This window comes from Dioscorea cayenensis, chromosome 1, assembly GCF_009730915.1.
Source record: "Dioscorea cayenensis subsp. rotundata cultivar TDr96_F1 chromosome 1, TDr96_F1_v2_PseudoChromosome.rev07_lg8_w22 25.fasta, whole genome shotgun sequence".
Lineage (NCBI taxonomy): Eukaryota > Viridiplantae > Streptophyta > Magnoliopsida > Dioscoreales > Dioscoreaceae > Dioscorea > Dioscorea cayenensis.
Window position 1 is genome coordinate 18,085,057 of NC_052471.1, and position 3,061 is coordinate 18,088,117.

The 3,061-nt window shown below is 38.9% G+C and overlaps 1 non-coding gene across 1 annotated transcript; it reads left to right on the forward strand.

Annotated features, from left to right (window-relative positions):
• Nucleotides 1–774: 774 nt before the first annotated feature.
• Nucleotides 775–881, forward strand: LOC120268717. Its single transcript, XR_005538995.1, has one exon. It is a non-coding gene; the product is annotated as a small nucleolar RNA R71 (small nucleolar RNA).
• The last annotated feature ends 2,180 nt before the right edge of the window (nt 882–3,061 follow it).

The following is a 3,061-nucleotide window of genomic DNA, read 5'->3' on the forward strand; positions in this document are numbered from 1 at the left end:
TAGGAAGCATAATAGAGAGTTCTTGCAGTTGAAGCGATTATCCTAGGTGAAGCATCATCCGAGTACCCCATCTTTATCGATTGCCTTGCCTCCTCCTTACTTTTGCTCTCTTACTTGTTGCTTTTAATTTATGAGAATTGAATCATTACCACACTTATCATCATTGATACTTCAAATAGCTAAGAATCGAATTAAGTGTCTTTACTCCCTACTCCCTGTGGATTCGACCCCGCTCACCCGGGATTATTACTTCGACAAGCCCGTGCACTTGCGTGATATAAGCAAGGGGATCTTGTCACCTGCCCTAGTCCTGATTGGTTCCATGCAAATTTGGGATGGTTTTTCCACCCAAGATTGTATGTGTTACTGTATGGGTTGTTCTGGAATTGGCGATTCTGTGCAACAAAATCCATCTGTTCAAACTGACCTACACCCATATCAACAGAGCCCCTAGTCTCACATGGGGGCGCCCAGCTATCTCCAGATGGTCCACTACCTGAGGAGATCGATTGCATTGCATATAACCACTTTATGATGGCTTCAACATATACCTCCAATATGGTGACAACATCGACTTGGTAATTCCTAGCTGCCTTGATAGGTTTGCTTCACTCGGAACTCCATTGGTAGCCGTTACTTGCCCTCTCGTCAATCAAAGTATATGCCGCACTTGGTTGCTTGTTGTAAAATGATCCACTAGAGTCTGCATCTAGAATTTACTTGGTAGATATATTCAGCCCATTATAAAAAATCTGGATGTGCATCCATTCCACAATTCCACGAGGTGGGCACTATCTCAACATTTTCTTGTACCTTTCCCAAGCATCGTATAATGATTCAAACTCAAACTGTGTAAAGGAAGAAATGTCTTTTCTCAACTTAGTGATATTTGCTGGAGGGAAATATTTTGCGATGAAAGTGTCCGAGGTTTGCTTCTATGTTGTGAATGACCCTTTCAATAAGGAATTTAGCCATTGCCTGGCCCTTGCTCGCAATGTGAATGTAAAGAGTCGAAGGCGAACGGCCTTCTCAAAGACATTGTTCACCTTAAAGGTATCGCAAATATCAATGAAATTCCTTATGTGCTCACATGGGTCCTCATCTTGGAATCCATCAAACTGACACGTTTGTTGTACCAATTGAATGAGATTTGGCTTCAGCTCAAAATTGTTTGCAGTAACTAGGGGCCAAACAATACTTGATCCTATTTCCTCCAAGTTCAGTCAGGCATAATATGAGATACTCTGTTGCATTCCCGGCCATATTCTCGTCTTGACCTACTTCCACACTTATCTCCACTAACCTTATTTCACTCAAGTTGATTTACCTGATCCTTCTTCAAAAATTCCTCTCAATTTTTGGGTCAAGATTTACCAATGGAGAAGAATAGGTATTTCCATGGGTCATACACTTTCGCCAATGTCCTATAAGATAAATCAAAATGAGCTCAAAGAAAAGAAAAATAATTAAATTGGAAAGATAGCTAAAATAATATAAAAAAAACAAACAAGAAAGAAATTATTCACAAATATAGACAATATGAACGAACTAAATCACCAGAATCCAAATTTTCCTAAAAGATGCAAGATTCCCTGCAACGGCACCAAAAATTTGATGTGTTCTCCTCAAGTGCATTGGTCGCACATAAGTAATACACTCGTACCCTGTTAGGGATAGGATTGTCGAATCTTAGGGATTGGACTTAAAGTACTAATCTATCTTCTGATGTCTGGTTAAGCAAAGATTGTGGTAAAATTGAATTAAGAATTAATAGTGAATGAGTGAATGATGATAGAAACCCGGGGATTAGGATTGTGTTTTCACCTACAAGAGAGAAATGCCTCGGGATTATCCGTATGAGTTATAGTATAACGACTTGATTATGATTGGTACTAGTTACATGCTAAGATTCAAGTGTGTGCCCTAAAGTAATGTTGCATTTATGGTTCTCAAACACACCAAGTTATGACAAGATAACTAGATTACCAAGGCAGCTGTGCAATTCAAGCAATCAAGTTATGGAAACACAAGATTAAACATAAGAAACTCAAAGAACTCCGTAATCATTAACAATCAAGTTGTTAAAGCATACAAAACCACATAGTTCAATATCCCAGGGGACCGTAGATGGTTAGCCCCTCATGGATGGGTAAAACAAGAAAGACATAGATAAATGGCAAGAGAAAGATGACATGACTCCCTTCTACTCAAGATGATCTTCCTTATTGAGCTCCGTATTCTCAACCCCACTTCTCTTGCACCTCTGACTCCTTCTTTATCACCTTAGAGGGTGTGGTGAAGCCTGATCTTCGACCTCCTTAATGTCCTTGCGGTGGAGAGTTGAGTCCCCGAACAAAGATGAAAGCAAAACCCTAAAAACTAGAGTTAAAAGGATTGTCTACATGAACATGATTGTGCTAGGAGCCTCCAGCAAGTGCTTCCCTTGTTGAGAAGAATAAAAACTCTAGCCTTAGATATTTAGGAGGAGGGACATGATCATGCTTCAACCATGTTTGTCTTAGTATCACACCTCTACAAGCTTCTTCATTTGATCCGCACCAGACTGGGAGATTTAGGGGGATAGAGCAGTTCTTCCATGTTGAGCCCATGTTAAGCTTGAACACTTAGCATTTCTTCCATTTTTCTTCATTCAATGACCTAATTTACTCCTAGTTACATCGAGCTCCGCAATTCCTACATCATTAACAAACATACCTAGAATAGCACTGAATATATACAAAGAAGTGCTAAAAGACAAGCAAAAGCATGAATTTAGGATAAAAAAAACATGATATGAATTGTACTCATCAGATAATAATGGGAAGCACCTTAAGAAGAATTTTAGATGGATGAAAAGATAAAAAACGATGTACTTCGATTGGAAAAAGTATTAGTTAAAGTCACTGAAACAATCGATGCCCATTTCCAAAATATTGAGGCCACATTAAAACATCAAGAAATCTCTATAAAAAACCTTGAGCATCAAATAGGAGAGATTTTGGACACACTTGTTAAGGAACAAGAAGAATTTGAAAAAGGAAGGCCAGTTTCTTTCGCACTT